The following is a 17,616-nucleotide window of genomic DNA, read 5'->3' as shown; positions in this document are numbered from 1 at the left end:
TTGATTCCGGCTCAGCTGGAGGCCAGCAGCAACGTCGCTTCGCATCACCTCATAACGCGTTGCTAAGGTTGCTTTTACATGTCGTACACGCTGGTTTGTTGAAAACTTACACATTTTAAAATAGGGCTAGAGATGGTATAAGAATACTTTTATTTTGAGCGGTCTAAGTTTTAGGACGGTAAGGTTCTGCTTAAATAGAAAGCCGATGTTTTAAGGTTTACGGAAATGGCGATTTCCAGCGTTGATATGAAGCTTCTGTTATTGAGGGTAGTTTTCACAGGTTTCGTTTTCTCGGGGGTTGTATTTTCTTGTGTTGCTCCAGATTGCACCGTCTGCAGTTTTTCTTCTTTCTTATTTCCTAAATCACTTTGCTGTTCCAGAAGCCCATGTGAATTAGAGATTGAGTAGTGTTAAGTTCTTAGAGTTCTTATATCTTTAAGAACTATGAAAAGACTTTGGATGCATTGTTGTATTAACATTGGTTGCTTATTGATAGTATTTCCCGCTGCCGTCTGACATAATCAAAGACTAATTCCCAACCTGGTTCTTTCGTCCTTTCTTCCTTTCTTCCCTCCTTCCCTCTTTCCCTCCTTCTCTCCCTCAATTCCAGTTAATTGTGACACCAGCACATTTTGGCCCCATTAAATAGCTGCCCTAATTAGCCGAATTTTCTTGGAAATAGTTAAAAGCTAAAAGAAGACAAGCTATCGTTTAACTGAATAACTAATTATGTATTTAAATGAAATAGAACAAATTAGAACACTACAATACAATAAAACTGTGTATAGTTCCTAATTGTTATCGACAGAGGAATTCATCCGGTATAAGATGCCATGTATTGGGTGTCCAGGGAGGGGTAGTACCTCTGGTGAAGGGGCTTGTTGTGTCCATTCTGGGCTAGCTCACTAATCTTTGGTCCCCACCAGGCACTCAGCTCTCAGCTGTGGCTCCAAATAGCTGTTTGCATGTGACAGCAGCCTCGCTGTGGTACACCATTTCGACAGGCAGGCTAAATGAGGTGAGGGTAGCCAGGGGACCTCATACCCTGGAGAATTAGGAACTTGCCTGATCTGGCATGTGAAGTCAGACTGGATAGATTAGATCAACAGTGAGATCCAACAGCCAAGAAGGCGGTCCTGCAACACTGTTTAGAGCGAAGGGCATAAGGAACAGAAGAAGTCATGGTTATCCACTGCAACCAAGGAAGACCGCAGTTTGTGATGATTATTTGTACCATGGGACCCAGACTTCCGAGGTTGAGAGAGTAGAACTGTCTCAATATGAAGGCTTTTCCACTTTGAAAACTCTCCTGCACAGGTTTCACCGTTATCGTCGGATACAACGGACAACTAACACGCTGCTGTGTTCTTTTGAATGACTAAATGATCAAAATTAGCACAGACCCTAATACAGATAATGGACTGCCTTCATACAATGCTTTTGATGACTACATCCTCCCAATCTTCATTTTCTTTGTAACATTTAAGATGATTGTTGATACCTTCAAATTCTTCATAGTTCCTGACTTGTTGAGAAGTGAAATCTTTTTATTTTCACTCCTAGCCGTTTCTGGCATCACCAAACCTGAATGCTTGAAACTGCGAGTGTTACTTCTTAGTTCTCACCAACTATCAGTGACACAAAATCACTGCTTTTTGAACACAAGCACACACAACTGGTGTATTTAAAAACTGTTCACTCTTAAGCACCGTGTAGTGTCTAACAGCCATACAAGTTCATGCATCTGATGCTAGTTAGAAACTGTTCGGCAACAGCCTACTGCCCCAATTAAGTGGTCTAGCGTCCCAAATAATGAAGGAATTCCTGGCTGTCTTCTCAACTAGACACAAATACTCGCAACTCTAGCTGGTGACTAGCATGCTTGAGACGTTTCCTGTAGAAAGCATCTCACTGCTTTGGGTTGTAAAAAAAGAATTCAGCTTCATTTGGCTGTAGAAATAACCATAATGTATCTTTTTATTACGGGTAGGGGTTAACGAATCGAGGGGCTACACTGCAATCTGCATGCCAGCAAAATTGTTACTATAGGTTTGCCACCCCTGCTTGGGCAATCCACCTTGATACCCTCACTGGAATCTTTGCAGACTGCCTGGAGATGTCTGTACTCCTCCAGTCTTTGTGGCAGAGACTTACCTGGCCATTTGAACCTGCTGATCATGGCTGATCTTTCACCAAAGTGCCATTTTTCAGCAATATCCCTTGATTAATTAATGCGCACAAATCTACTGATTTTGGTTTTGAATGAACATACTGACTGAGCCAAATTGATAGAGAATTCCAAAATCACCATTCCCTGAGTGAAGAAATGTCTCCTCTTGTCAGTTTTAAATGGCCTGCACATTATTCTCAAACTGTGACTCAGCCCTTGATTTCACAGTCAGTGGAAACATCCTCCTTGTATGTAATCTGTCAAGCCTTTTTTTAAAAAAGTTTGTAAGAGCAATCTACTGTCATCCATCTAAATTTAAAGACAGCAAAACTAGTCTACTCAATCTCCCCTTGAATAGCAGACTTGTCACGCCCAGAATCAATCTAATAAGTAACAACAGAAAATGCTGGAAACATTCAGCAGGTCAGACAACATCTGTGGAAAGAGAAGCAAAGTTAATGTTTCAAGTCCAAGATCTTTAATCAGTTAACTGGATCCTTTCTGACTGATTCTGCTCTGCTGAGTTAAGAGCGCCCTCTGTTTTCATAAACTACTAACATCCTGCAATTTTATTGATTTTCATCAGGCTAGTAAATCTTCACGATTCTATGCTAAATCCATTCTTGGGTAAGATGACCAAAACTGTACTTCAGGTGCAGTTTTACCAGGACCTTGTTCACTTACAGTAAGACATTCTCACTCCTGTGAAGGCTAAGGCACAATCAGCATTCCCAGTCATTTGCTGAATCTGTATGTTGGCCTTCAAGCTCACTTGGGTCCCTTTGCACAATGAAAGATGTAGCTTCCAGTTCCTGTCCGTGGCAGGTAGTGAGCAAACCAATACAAGGAATAAACCTACCAGTCCCCACTAATATATCAGTGATAGGTGCATCTATGCCTGATATATTGATTGATATATAAATGACCTGGATGAAAATATAGATGGTGTTTAGAAAGTTTGTAGGCAGTACAAAGATTAGTCATGGATAAAGTAGAAGATTGTAAAGGATATAGTGAGATACAGATCAGTTGCAGATACAGACAGCGAAATAGCAGATGGAGTTTCATACTGTACTTTGGGAGATCAAATGTAAGGAAAGATAATGCAGGATCTTTAGTAGTGTTGGAGGAGCTCAGCAGGTCAGGCAGCATCCGTGGAAACGATCAGTCAACGTTTTGAGCCAGAACCCTTCATCAGGACTGAAGAGGGAAGGGGCAGAGGCCCTATAAAGAAGGTGGGGGGAGGGTGGGAAGGAGAAGGCTAGAAGGTTCCAGATGAAAAACCAGTAAGGGGAAAGATAAAGGGGTGGGGGAGGGGAAGCAGGAGGTGATAGGCAGGAAAGGTGAAGAAGGAATAGGAGAAAGCGCAATGGGTAGTAGAAGGAGGCGGAACCATAAGGGAGGTAGTAGGCAGCTGGGGGAGGGGGCCTGCTTGACAGGGTGGTAAAGAAGATGTGTGGTATTTGACTTCGATTAGTAGAGATGTTGAGTTTATGATTTAGAAAATTACAGTCCGTTGCAGCTTTATAAAACCCTGGTTAGTCCACATCTGGAGTATTGTATTCATTTCTGGTCACCCTGTTTTAGGAAGAATGTGGAGGATGCTGAAGAAGTTCACCAGGATGCTGCCTGGATTCGAAGGTATGTACTATAAAGAGACGTTGGACAGACTTGGATTATTTTCTCTGGAGCAGCAGAGAAACATGTTTAATAAGATTATGAAAGACATGAATAGAGTAGACAGCCAGTAACTTTCTCCCAGGGTCAAGTGTCTAATATTAGAGGGGTGGGGGGGGGTGAATTCAAAGGAGATGTGTGGGAGAAGTTATTTGCATGTGGAGTAGTGGGTCCTTGAAATGCGCTGCCAGGGGTAGTGGTGGAAGCAGATATGATAGTGTTTAAGAGGCTATTAGCTTGGCACATGAATATGCAGAGAATGGAGGGACATGTACATTATGTGGGCAGAAGTGACTAGTTTGGTTAAGTATTTAATTATTAGTTTAATTATTTGGGCACAACATCGGCCAAAGGGCTTTTTCCTGTGCTGTACTAGTTAAAAACAATGCAGCTAGTCAAGCTCCCCTGCAAATTTCTCTCCTTCTCATTTTATCCAGCTCTTTTTTGATGGCTGCAGTTCAATCTGCCTCCAGGTACAATGCATTCCACATCCTATAACCTCGTGGATTAGCATGCCATGCACTCTGCCATTATCAACCAGCCAGAGGATCAGCACTAGTTTAATAACAAATGCAGAAAGGCCTGCTGAGGGCAAACCTAAAAATACCTGGTGTACATGCATGCTAACAGAAAAAGGAATGCAAAAGATTGCCAGACAATTCCATAACCAACTGATGAGATAAAAACTGTGTATTCTTGTCATATCCAATTGTGAGTGCTAATAAACAATTGAACAGTTACAAGGAAGAGGAGAATCCAGGAATATTCCCATCATCGATAATGGTGAGTTCAGCACGTGAGGACTAAAGAATGTGGCTGAAACACTTGCAGCCATATTCAACCAGTTGTGCTGTTGGATGAGCCATCTTGACTTCCACCTGGGATCCCCACCACCATATGAGCTAGTCTTCAAATAATTTTGATGGCCCGTGATATTAAGAAACAGCTGACAGCATTAGATGCAGAAACCTCTACAAAAGTAGACAGCATCATAACCATCAATAAACTTAAATAAACTCACATTCTGGAAGTTGAAACAGAAAATGCTGGAAGGACTCAGCCAGTTAGGTGAGAGGAGTTAAGTTTAAGAGAAATATGCAAGGTGAATTTAGGGTCCAAATCTAAGGTGGAAGTCAGGTTAGAATCTGGCAGCAGGATTGAAGTATGGAGCAGGGGCAGGGGTGCAGAGAAAAACCACAGGATAGAAAGCAGGTTGGAAGCCATTGGCGGGGGACGAATGGAGGAGATCAATGAAAGTCATTGAGTGATCTGACATTGTGTGGTAAAGATCAGAGTGATTGGCAAAGGTTGTAGAGTTGGAGGTGGGGGAATGAAGATTGGCAGCATTAGGGATTTCCAACTGTGGCAGAGCAGATGGTAGATCAGGGAGGCTTCATTCAGCAATTATGTGAAAATACAGTAATCTCGTAGATCTAGCTATTGAACCTTTTTATTTCTTCAATTGCTGGGTTTACTGAAGCCCAGCATGTTCATCTGACGAGGGTAAATTTAAATTGGCAGAGAAATATGAAAAACACAGCTTCATAATATTTAAATTACTAAGGGAGCTGACTAAGCTTGCTTATTCAATGCTAGAGAGGCACCAAGGATCAAATTGTTAGGATTCTTAATTGGGTATCCAAGGCAAATGTCTGTTTTTAATTTTAAATAAAAGATACTGCTAACAGCATAGGACATATTTGTGAAATTAATTTTAGCCAATATCTAACATTTGGCTCAGACAAAATGTACTGTGTATTACACTCCTGCTGTAGGGCATAGCAGATTTTCCTTTTCTTGCCTGCTAATTATATCTTTACTGAAAATGGTTGGATTCATACTTGTTTAGCAACTGTTAGTGATAACAGTCAATAAACATACAATCTAAAGAACTCACCCCTTCATACCAATTAGTTTCTGTGTGTCTTCTTGGATGACTAGTTAACCTCCCAACCTTTGAAGTTTATCTTCTGCTTCCAACAAGTGAATTCAGATTTCTAGGATTAACTTTATACTGATACTGGAGCAACAGATAGTCTGCTGAAAGAACTCAGTGGGTTGAGCAATATCTGTTAGGTGGAAGAAAGTTTTAACATTTCAGATCAAATCAGGATGAAGAGTTGAGGAAGGAGAATGCTGATATAAAGAGGAGTAAGGGAATGGTGTGACAGGAGCCCAAGAGGGGTGAAGGGTGACAACTAAGTAGGGGAGGGGAGGGTTGAGTTAGGAGACAGCAGGTCGCTGAAGGTTGGAGAAGATGCAGAGGGGAAAAGAGAGGCAGATGGAGCAAAATGGGAGGAAAGAAGGCTGAAGGTTTGAGACAGCTGCTGGAGTGTGATATGCAGAAACACTACAGCTACTGACTGATGCTGGAATCTGATAAGTAAGGGAGGTGATAATGTAAACCATTTGGGGAGAGATGAATGCAAGTGGAATCAAAACCAGATGTGTGGGGGAGAGGCCTGCAGGTGAACTGTGTGTGGAGGAATGCATGTCCAGTTGTAACCAAATTTATCATTTGTATTTTCATTGTCAACAGAAGGTTGAGTTTACAGGACGTCTACAGAAGACTATTTTGACAAGGTCCCACACAGGAGATTAGTGTGCAAACTTAAAGCACACGGTATTGGGGGTAAGGTATTGATGTGGATAGAGAATTGGTTGGCAGACAGGAAGCAAAGAGTGGGAATAAACGGGACCTTTTCAGAATGGTAGGCAGTGACTAGTGGGGTACCGCAAGGCTCAGTGCTAGGACCCCAGTTGTTTACAATATATATTAATGACTTGGATGAGGGAATTAAATGCAGCATCTCCAAGTTTGCAGATGACACCAAGCTGGGCGGCAGTGTTAGCTGTGAGGAGGATGCTAAGAGGATGCAGGGTGACTTGGATAGGTTAGGTGAGTGGGCAAATTCATGGCAGATGCAATTTAATGTGGATAAATGTGAAGTTATCCACTTTGGTGGCAAAAACAGGAAAACAGATTATTATCTGAATGGTGGCCGATTAGGAAAAGGGGAGGTGCAACGAGACCTGGGTGTCATTATACACCAGTCATTGAAAGTGGGCATGCAGGTACAGCAGGCAAATGGTATGCTGGCATTTATAGCAAGAGGATTCGAGTACAGGAGCGGGGAGGTGCTACTGCAGTTGTACAAGGCCTTGGTGAGACCACACCTGGAGTATTGTGTGCAGTTTTGGTCCCCTAATCTGAGGAAAGACATCCTTGCCATAGAGGGAGTACAAAGAAGGTTCACCAGATTGATTCCTGGGATGGCAGGACTTTCATATGATGAAAGACTGGATGAACTGGGCTTATACTCGTTGGAATTTAGAAGATTGAGGGGGGATCTGATTGAAACGTATAAGATCCTAAAGGGATTGGACAGGCTAGATGCAGGAAGATTGTTCCCGATGTTGGGGAAGTCCAGAATGAGGGGTCACAGTTTGAGGATAAAGGGGAAGCCTTCTCGGACCGAGATTAGGAAAAACTTCTTCACACAGAGAGTGGTGAATCTGTGGAATTCTCTGCCACAGGAAACAGTTGAGGCCAGTTCATTGGCTATATTTAAGAGTGAGTTAGATATGGCCCTTGTGGCTAAAGGGATCAGGGCGTATGGAGGGAAGGCAGGTACAGGGTTCTGAGTTGGATGATCAGCCATGATCATACTGAATGGCGGTGTAGGCTCGAAGGGCTGAATGGCCTACTCCTGCACCTATTTTCTATGTTTCTATATCCAACTTACATGTATTGGTTCAACATGCTCATATTAGTTGATGACAGGCAATATCTGACGAAAGGTGACTTCACCATATTGTATTGTTTGTAACAGAATAGGTCAGATCTACAGGTCCCATTTAATTGATACTCCTGATTACAGGCTCCATTCTTTGTGTCCCCTCCTGATAAGTGTCATTTATCAGTTGTTACATCACAAACAAGAAAATCTGCAGATGCTGGAAATCCAAGCAACACACACAAAATGCTGGAGGAACTCAGCAGGCCGGGCCTGATGACAGGTCTCAGCCCAAAACGTTGACTATATACTTTTCCATAGATGCTGCCTGGCCTGCTGAATGTGTGTTGCCTTATCAGTTGATGGGTGACTATATCAATTTTTTTTCTTTTGGAACCCTGTTTATTATAGTTATATTGGGCATAGAAAAAAATAATCTGCATCAAATAAAAGTACAATCATGTAATTTTGGATATTATAAAGTATCCAAAGATAGTAAAAAACATTACTATGGCAAAGTTATTTCCCATGGTAGGGGAGGCTAGGACAAGAGGGCACGACTTCAGGATTGAAGGACGTCCATTTAGAGGAGAGATGCAGAGAAATTACTTTAGTCAAAGGTTGGTAAATCTGTGGAATTTGTTGCGACAAGCGGCTGTGGAGGCCAAGTCATTGGGTGCATTTGAGGCAGAGATAGATAGGTTCTTGATTAGCCAGGGCATCAAAGGGTATGGGGAGAAGGCAGGAGAGTGGGGATGACTGGAAGAATTGGATCAGCCCATGATTGAAAGAAGGAGCAAACTCAGTGAGCCGAATGGCCTACTTCTGCTTCTATATCTTATGGTCTTATCACGGATATGGTAATGAACAATATAAGAATACAAGATGAGACCCAGAGGAATGATGGGAGCAGAGCCATATACCCTGTGTACTACATGGTCTTTAAGAAGACCCTGCATTTTATGCTGGTGTGGAAGGTGAGAACACATGGGATCCAGGTAAGTAAGCAAATTGGAAACAAAATTGTTTGAAGGTAGGAGGCAGAGGGTGGTATTGAAGGGTTGGTTTTCTAATTGGAGGTCTGTGAGCAGTGTGTGTCACAGGGATCAGTGCTAGGGTTTGCCATACAAAATAATGGTTTAGATGAGAATGTAGGTGGCATGATTTGTAGGTTTGCTGAGTACAACAAACTTGGTGATATAGTAGACAGTGAAGGTTTTTTTTAAGGTGACTGCAGAAGTTGGGTCAGCTGGGAAAGTAAGCTAATGTATGACACTTGCAATTTAACTCAAGACTATGCTGTATAGGTTTATGACTCTGTGACACAACTCACTTTCCTAATTGCTTGCTGAATCTGCATATTAATTTCAAGTGATTCATGCACAAGAAAATCTTGGTCCCTTTAATTGCTCACAAAAGAAATAGATTGGCATAAAGTGACAAAAAAAGAAACAAAAGCTATTGCACAAAAATAAATTGTTTTTTTCTGCACAGTGGGTGGACCTAACTGATTCTATACATGATCTATGCAAGATCTATGCATAATCTAAACAGGATTACTCTGGTATTACAGAAATGTTAACTATTGATATAGCTGTGTGTAAGTTCTAGGTTTTATAAATCTGAAACGTACAGATTTTGTTGCAATCTTTGGAAAATGGGCACCCTAAGTAAGAGTTTAAGCAGATATTTGCACTGTTTCGATGTATATAATGGCATATGTTGAGAAGTTTCTTATTAGTTATTTCCTTGGTAACAAGTTTGTGAGGAAGTTCAAAATGCCAAATATAAGCAGAATTTGTAATTGATCATGATTTTGAAATGCTGCTGTTTATTGAATGAAATTACCAAATATGAATTTCTAATTGCAGCCAATGAAAGAGGAAACCAAAAGAAGTGCTTCAGCAGAGAGGAATTAAACAGAATAGTTTTCAAAGAATGACAGTTTTAGGTAACTCCTATTCATAGCTTATAAAGGAGCCAAAAACAAGGACTTTTTAAAAGAGCTCACACGCTTTTATTTTTTTCTCTTTGTTTTCTTTTTTGAGGAACAAGCTAATAATTACAGTTTTAATTATAAATTATTATTTATTGATATTTGGTTTGTATATGCTTGTTCAAAGCTTAATGAAGGTGATTAAATAATGTTAAGTGAGTACTAGTTCTAATACTTCTAATCTTTCACTGAAGATTGGAGAACAAATCTGTGGTGCACTAGAATTATTTCTGTGGCTTAACAGTTCTTAAAAACAGTTTTTAAAAGCATGGTATTTTCTTTCTAAGTGTTAAGTGAGATACAGAAGTATAGGGAGTCTCATTTCTTGTTGAGAATGTTAAATTTGTCCATTTTGTGCAAATATTGTAGGGTCATGGAGTCATAGAAAAGTACAGCGTAGAAAAAGGCCATTCACCCCATCTAGACTGCGCCAAACCATTTGAACTGCCTACTCCCATCGAACTGCACTGAGACCAGAGCCCTCTATACCCTTATTGTCCATGTACCTATCCAAATTTCTCTTTAAAGGTTGAAATTGAGCTCGCACACACCACTTGTGCTGGCAGTTCACTCCACACTTTCATGATCCCCGAGTGACAAAGTTTCCCCCCATTCCCATTAAAGTTTTCACCTTTCACCCTTAAGCCATGACTTCTAGTTGTAGTCCCACTCAACCTCAGTGGAAAAAGCCTGCTTGCATTTACCCTATCTAATTTTGTATACCTCTATCAAATCTCCTCTCAATCTTCTACATTCCAAGGAATAAAGTCCTAAGCTATTCAATCTTTCCTTATAACTCAGGTCCTCCAGACCCAGCAACAAACTTGTAGATTTTTTTCTCTGCTTTTTCAACTTTATTTGCATCTTTCCTGTAGGTAGTTGACCAAAACTGCACATAATGTCCTAATCAACTTCAGCATAACATCCCATCTCCTGTACTCAATACATTGATTTATGAAGGCCAGGTGCCAGAAGCGTTCCTTACAACCCTATCTACCTGTGACACCACTTTCATCGAATTAGGGACCTGTATATTCAGATTTCTATTGTGTAGCACACTCCTCAGTGCCCTACTGTTCACTGCGTAAGACCTGCCCTAGTTGGTCCAACTGAAGTGCAGCACCAGGTACATTAAATTCTATCTGCTTTTATAGCCCATATGGTCCAGGTATGGAGTCAGCTATTCACAACTGATGTAAAGGTTTCCGATGTCATCATTTCAGAAGAGAAATTAAATGATTTTTGTACATGGGGATTAGTCACTTATTATAAACCTCTTTATGATTTTGATTTTGATTTTGTTATAACTGATAGATAAAAATGGTGTGTAGGTAAAGAGCCAACATCATTCTGAAATAGGTTGTTTTGGTGGGTTTCATTTCCTGGCAGTAATATTTGAAATGTTAAGGAAATGTTAATGGCACTCCACACAGCTTTAGACCACCTGGACAACACAAACACCTGACGGCTGCTGTTCATCGACTATAGCTCAGCATTTAATACATCATTCCCACAATCCTGATTGAGAAGTTGCAGAACCTGGGCCTCTGCAATTGGATCCTCAACTTCCTAGCTGGAAGACCACAATTTGTGCGGATTGGTGATAATATATCCTCCTCACTGACGATCAACATTGGTGCACCTCAGGTGTGTGTGCTTAGCCCACTGCTCTACTCTCTATATACACATGACTTTGTGGCTGGGCATAGCTCAAATACCGTCTATAAATTTCCTGACAATACAACCATTGTTAGTAGAATCTCAGGTGGTGACAAGAGAGTGTACAGGAGTGAGATATGCCAACTAGTAGAGTGATGCTGCAGCAACAACCTGGCACTCTACGTTAGTAAGACGAAAGAGCTGATTGTGGACTTCAAGAAGGGTAAGATGAAGAAACACATACCAATCCTCATAGAGGGATTAGAAGTGGAGAGAGTGAGCAGTTTCAAGTTCCTGGGTGTCAAGATCTCTGAGGATCTAACCTGGTCCCAACATATCGATGTAGTTATAAAGAAGGCAAGACAGCAGCTATACTTCATTAGGAGTTTGAAGAGATTTGGTATGTCAACAAATACACTCAAAAACTTCTATAGTTGTACCGTGGAGAGCATTCTGGCAGGCTGCATCACTGTCTAGTATGGAGGGGCTATTGCACAGACTGAAAGAAACTGCAGAGGGTTGTAAATCTAGTCAGCTCCATCTTGGGTACTAGCCTACAATGTACCCAGGACATCTTCAGGGAGCAGTGTTTCAGAAAGGCAGCTTCCATTATTAAGGACCTCCAGCACCCAGGGCATGCCCTTTTCTCACTGTTACCATCAGGTAGGAGGTACAGAAGCCTGAAGGCACACACTCAGTAATTCAGGAACAGCTTCTTCCCCTCCGCCTTCTGATTCCTAAATGGACATTGAATCTTTAGACCTTTTTTTCAATATACAGTATTTCTGTTTTTGCACGTTTTTAAAAAAATTTTTCTCTGCTAGATTATGTGTTGCATTGAATTGCTGCTGCTAAGTTAACAAATTTCATGTCACATGCCAGTGATAATAAACCCATTTCTGATTCTGAAATATAATTCAAACACATTCACATTTTACTTATTTAAAGCTATCATTTGAATTAATCAACAATTGGTTGTTATTTCTGAATGCGGTAACTGCCTTTCTAACAAGTTATCTTTTAATGACAGTGGAGAGAATTTTAACCCCGCAAAAACTAGATAGTGAAAACAGTTTATCTGAAGATGAAAAATTCAGTGCTTATTCTATACCAGAACACATTGCCTAGGCACAAGATAGGATGTTGTTCATTTGGTTATAGTTAAGAAAAACGTTTTCTTAATTATTTTCTTTGCGGCCTTCTGGAATTAACATTGATTTTTTTCAACTTCATATCAACTGCTCTCTCATTGTTTGCTGTTCTTGGGTCCCCTTCTCACATCATTTCTTTAAAATGCCGTTCTAACAGTTAGTACTCATGCTTCTTATCACATTAACCTACTATATCTTTAAGTAGTCTTTTGTCTTACATCTCACAGCTTTTCCCCCTGTAAATTGTAAATTGGAAATAGTAAATTGGGTAACACACATCAAAGTTGCTGGTGAACGCAGCAGGCCAGGCAGCATCTGTAGGAAGAGGTGCAGTCGACGTTTCAGGCCTGGCCTGCTGCGTTCACCAGCAACTTTGATGTGTGTTGCTTGAATTTCCAGCATCTGCAGAATTCCAGTTGTTTGCGTAGTAAATTGGGTGACCACTTTGTCGAACACCTCCGCCCCATCCACCAAAAGCAGAAATTTCTAGTAGACAACAATCTTAATTCCTATCCACATTCCTGTTACAACATGTCGGTCTATGGCCTCCTCTTTTGCCATGATGAGGCCATTCTCAGGGTGGAGGAGTAACATCTCATATTCCGTCTAGTAGCCTTCAACATGATGGCATGAACGCTGTTTTCTCCTTCCAGTAAATTTTTCCCTCTTCTTGTATTCCCCACTCTGGTCTCTTACCTCTTCTCCTCACCTTCCCCTGGTGTCCCTCCTTCTTCCCTTTCTCTTAACAGATTCCTTCTTCTCCAGCATTTACCTTTCACACCCACTTGGCTTCACCTATCACTTACTAGATAAATAGCCCTCCTTCCCCTCCCCATCTTTTTATTCTGGCATCCTCCTCCATCCTTCCAGTCCTGAAGAAGGGTCTTGGCCCAAAACATTGACTGTTGATTCATTTCTTTCTTTTCAAATCTTTTTATTGTTATATTATACAGAAAAAAATAACATGAGTACATTGAAGTAACAACACTTACAATTCTCAAAAAAGACATTATCTTAAAGATTGAAAAAAAATTTGTGATAACAAAAAAAACCTACTAAGCAGAAAAGTGAGGAAAAAAAGACTGTTGATTCATTTCTATAGATGCTGCTTGACCTGCTGAATTCCGCCAGTATTTTGTGTGTGTCACTCCCTCCCTTGTTCTGGTGAAAGGTCTTCCACTGTTTTGTCTCCCTAACAGATATATCTTGGTTGACCAAGTTCTTCTAGTTTTTCTGCTTTTGTTTCAGATTCCGTTATCTACAATTTTATTTGTTTTCTGGCGATGCTGGAAATACCCAGGGCAGTTTTGATGTACGATATTCACATTTCAGCAGCTCCTGCGTTCCCCTCTCAGAGTGCCAGTGGGTTTTTGTTTTATGTTGTATTCTCTCTCTAAATGTTCTTGTTCATCTATTAATCAGTGACTCGAAGGGCATTATGTGATTTGAAAACTTTGATCTACACTCCATCATAAATATTTTCTTTGTTCTGTTCATCCTTCCCCCTTGCTGCAATATTCGTTTCTTCAGTTCTGATGAAGGGCCTTTGACCTAAAACATTAATTCTGTTTCTCTCTTCCCCTATGCTCCTTGTAATGTTGAGCGTTTTCCAATACCTACCATTTCTATTTCAGACTTCCAGCACCTGCAGATTTTTTGATATTCAGTTCAACATTCACTGATAGGTCACAGAAAAAAAAGTAAAGATTTGCAGCTAACACCTAGATAAAATATTCAATGTTGTAATCTACTGTTTCAGACTCGATATTTCTTATTATATGGATCTTTATATTCTGCTTCTGATTAAAAACTCTCCATAATAGCTGATTATTGGGGATGCTATGTGGTATTAGAACATAGAAAATACAGCACAGTACAGCCCTTGTACATGATGTTGTGCCAACCTTTTAACCTACCCTAAGATCAATATAACCCTTCCCTCCCACATACCCCCGATTTTTCTTTTTGAGTCCTAAATCTGTACTACCACACCTGCCAGCACATCCCACATACCTACCACTTTCTGTGTAAAAATAAACTACTTCTGAAATCCTCCCCCCATACTTTCCTCCAATCACTTTATACTTGCACCTTATATTTGGCCCCCCTGACTCCATCAAAGTGACTACCAACAGTCTTGGTAACCTGTACACCCTTGTCAAACCCCATGTTAGATCCCTTGGTGTGATATTTGATTCCACCTTTAAGTTTGACAACCAAGTTAATACAGTAGTAAAAGCTAGTTTTTTCCAGCTTCATACTATTGCCAAAATCAAGCAGTTTCTCTCTTTCAAAGATCTCGAGAAAGTCATCCATGCCCTTATATCCTCCCGCTTGGACTACTCCAATTCCCTGTATACTGGGATTAGTCAGTCATCCCTGTCCCGTCTGCAACTGGTCCAAAATGCCGGAGCTAGGCTCCTGACAGGTGCCTGGAAGAGGGACCATATTATTCCTATGCTGGCCTCCCTCCACTGGCTGCCAGTATGGTTCAGAATTGATTTTAAGATTCTCCTGTTTGTTTATAAAGCCCTAAATGGGCTGGCCCCCCGTTATATCACATTCTAACCCCTTATTCTACTTCCAGGTCCCTCAGGTCGGCTGACTTGGGGCTCCTGGCTGTCCCATGATCTAAACTTAAGCTCAGGGGTGACTGCGCTTTTGCTATTGTAGCCCCTAGACTGAGGAACAGCATTCCCCTTCCTATCAGATCTGCCTCCTCCATTGACTCTTAAATCCAGGCTCAAATCTTACTTTTATTCATTAGTGTTTGAATCCTCCTGATGTGGCTGATTTTTGCCTTGTGCCTAGGCCCTTGCGTTGTTTCTTTTGTGCCTATAAGCTGTTTGCCCTTGTTGGTAATGTCTGTGTTTCTCGTATTTGTAATTTTAGCTATTCTGCTCTGATCTGTACAGCACTTTGGTCAACGTGGGTTTTTTTTAAATATGCTGTATAAATAAATTTGACTTGACTTGACTTGACTTGACTTGCACTCTCTTATGATAGCTATTTCCACCCTGAAAAAAAGGTTCCTGGCTGTCCACTCTATGTATGTCTCTTATACACCTCTATTAAGTCACCAAGACTGCAAGAAACTGCAGAGGGTTGTGGATACAGCTCAGCACATCACAGAAACCAGCTTCACTTCCACAGATGTTGTCTACATTTCTCATTGCCTTAGTCAAGCAGTCTCACCCACTCTGGACATTCTCTCCTCTTCCCCTGCTATTACACAGAAGATACAAACACATGGAAGCACATACTACCAGGATTTAGGATACCTTCTATCCAGCTGTTATGAGACAATTGAATGATTCCCTGGATCGATAAAATGCACTCTTGACCTCACAATATACCTCATTATGACCTTGCACCTTACTGTCTCTCCTATTTTCTCCATGTAACAATGACTGTGTCTCCAGCAATCCATCAGTTAATCTGATAAGTTTGCAGATGACACCACCATCATAGGACTAATCACCAGAGGTGATGAATCCAGATGCCACCAGGAAGCAAACAAGCTGGTGTCCTGGTGCAATCACAACAATCTGGAACTGAAAGCCCTCAAAACTGTGGAGATGTATATCAACTTCAGGAGAAATGAGTCTCTTCTCCAACCAATTATCATTAACAACTCTTCATTTTAACATTCAAGTTCCTGGACCTCATCTGGGAGAACCATATCTCCTCCATTAATAAGAGGGCTCAGCAGAGGATATACTTCTTGTGTCAGTTAGTACAATTCCATCTTCCCCAGAACATACTGGTACAATTCTACACTGCCATCATAGAGAGCATCCTCACATTAGCCTTTACTGTCTGGTTTGGTCCTCTCGCAGTATATGAAAAATGCAGCAAACTGTCAGGACATCAGAAAAGGTTATTGGCTTCAGTCTATCATCACTGCAGAACTTGTATGTGTCCCGGATAAAGAAACAGGCAGAAAAAGTTGTGATTATTACCCACCCAGAAAACTGTCTTTTGCAAAAGCTTCCTTCTGGAAAGCACTGCAGGGCTATTAAAACAAACCAAAAACACCCATGCCATCTTAAAAGTTCCTTTCCCCAGGTAGTTAATCTGATCAGCCTTTCTAATTAGCCCCCACCCCCTCTATTATCTCTGTCACTGTAAACACTTTAAACCACTTTTTATAGTGCTGTTTACATTGTAAATACATGGTATTTATGTATTTATGCACATTTTATTCTATATGCTTCTAACTTTTATATATTCTGTATATTTGTTTAATGTTGCCATTTTGTTGCATGTGGTGCCAACACACCACAGGGATTTCCTAATACATCTAAATGTGTATGGTGAATAAAGTTGATCCTTGATCTTTGTCTACCTGAACTGCACTTTCCCTAATAAACCAATTTACCAAATCAATTATAGCACTACTACATTCAGCCAATGGAAATCAACTAACTCAACATGGACACAGATTCAAATGTGGGACCTGTATGGTTTGCATTGCTCAACTTTTCATTTCAGAGGCTTTATGATGTATTGTGGCAGGAAAGGCACATTCTAAGGTATCTTTCAAAAGATGATGTTTTTAAGAATATGTGTACCTTTAGTTTCAGCAAGGTTATCCAAAGATGGTATCAAACATAAGTGTTTATTTCACCCCTAGGAGAAAGTGAAAGAACGTTGGTCTACAAGTTACCTCTTGCTGAAGGTGTTAATGGCTAGATATTAAGAGAACTTGTTCTGCTTTTTGGAAATATATTGTGCTGAGGAATAATTTTATCTCTCTTGATGAATGCTTAAACATTTCTAATGCATGTACTTCATTGGCATATCAATGTAATCTTCAAATGAGACTCTAATAACATGCCAATGGGCATCCTTCTAAAACTGGTATCATTTCTGTAAACCTTACCCATTTGCCGGCTCTGAAAATATAGCAAATCTAAAAATTTTTAAACCATTAAATACTAATTCTTGAAATCATGAACATGAGCTAAAGCATTAATGCCTGGTCTCCATATTTTATGTTCCTGTGCTGCAAGCCACTTCCAATAGTAGTATCACAAGGTAAGATTTACACGGTCCTATCAAACCTGGACAATGTTGTCTCCTATATCAGAAGTTCATTGATTTCAGTTCTGCTTTCAATGCAAACATTCCCCGGAAGCTGGGAGAAAACGCTCTGTGTTGGGTCTCAATACCTTTCTCTGTAACTGGCTCTTGGACCTCCTAACAAAGAGACTAAAGTCATTT

At 40.6% G+C, this 17,616-nt stretch overlaps 1 long non-coding RNA gene across 1 annotated transcript; it reads left to right on the top strand.

Annotated features, from left to right (window-relative positions):
• Positions 1-10: 10 nt before the first annotated feature.
• On the top strand, positions 11-15,768 carry LOC134346337 (uncharacterized). The gene is made up of 4 exons (XR_010017909.1): positions 11-93; positions 3,758-3,811; positions 9,456-9,535; positions 13,639-15,768. It is a non-coding gene; the product is annotated as an uncharacterized LOC134346337 (long non-coding RNA).
• The last annotated feature ends 1,848 nt before the right edge of the window (positions 15,769-17,616 follow it).

Source organism: Mobula hypostoma, chromosome 5 (genome assembly GCF_963921235.1).
Source record: "Mobula hypostoma chromosome 5, sMobHyp1.1, whole genome shotgun sequence".
NCBI classification, from domain to species: Eukaryota; Metazoa; Chordata; class Chondrichthyes; order Myliobatiformes; family Myliobatidae; genus Mobula; species Mobula hypostoma.
This window is presented reverse-complemented; position numbering and strand designations above follow the sequence as displayed.